The sequence below is a fragment of the Fomitiporia mediterranea genome (genome assembly GCF_000271605.1).
Source record: "Fomitiporia mediterranea MF3/22 unplaced genomic scaffold FOMMEscaffold_11, whole genome shotgun sequence".
Classification (NCBI taxonomy): domain Eukaryota; kingdom Fungi; phylum Basidiomycota; class Agaricomycetes; order Hymenochaetales; family Hymenochaetaceae; genus Fomitiporia; species Fomitiporia mediterranea.
In genome coordinates, this window is record NW_006760396.1 from 1,707,192 (window position 1) to 1,707,865 (window position 674).

A 674-nucleotide genomic window follows, 5' to 3' on the forward strand; every position below is an offset into this window, starting at 1 on the left:
TTTAAATAAGACATATTAATGTATATAAAGACTACATAAGTACTAGGGATGAATAAAATCTATTACATGTATTATACTAACTTTGTATAACAACCTAAAGTGTTATACTTGTATTATATTTAAATTATAATCTTAAAGAAAGAGTTGTATTTATAATATAATAATGTAATAATTACTATTGTTACCTTATAATTTATACAAAAGGTATATTAATGTATATTATACTTAGATTGTTTATACAAGTAGTGTCAGCAACAGTGTAGAGGGGACCCAAAGGCTCAGCAAGGGGACCCAGGCTACAACTATCCTACACAACAGAAATACAGAATGCAAGCACTAGAACATAGTCAGAACTTGCAGAACAGGCAGAGAGAGTGAGTGAGACAAGAGTAGGGTATATAGAGTGAGCCTAAGAGTACAGGACTACCTGGAGTAGACAAGATCAAGACTACAGGACCAGTCTGATCTTGTACACCTATATATACTAAACTACACAAGAGTACTCAGGGAGTATGAGCCACTTAAGAATGATAAGCTACAAAGAATGAAAGAAAGGAATGTCAAAGATAAAGGTACAAAGAATGAAGGGATGGACAAAGGGTAAGAGACTATAGAATGAACAAAGAATGAAGGGGTGGTCAAAGGAATGGAATGATGAAGTAAGGAAGGGTAGT

At 33.5% G+C, this 674-nt stretch overlaps 1 protein-coding gene across 1 annotated transcript in view; it reads right to left on the reverse strand.

Annotated features, from left to right (window-relative positions):
* The window catches only part of FOMMEDRAFT_160342 (uncharacterized protein), a gene marked incomplete at both ends in the record, with an annotated part of 10,327 nt that overhangs the window by 1,235 nt on the left and 8,418 nt on the right, over positions 1-674 (reverse strand). The window lies entirely within an intron of this gene.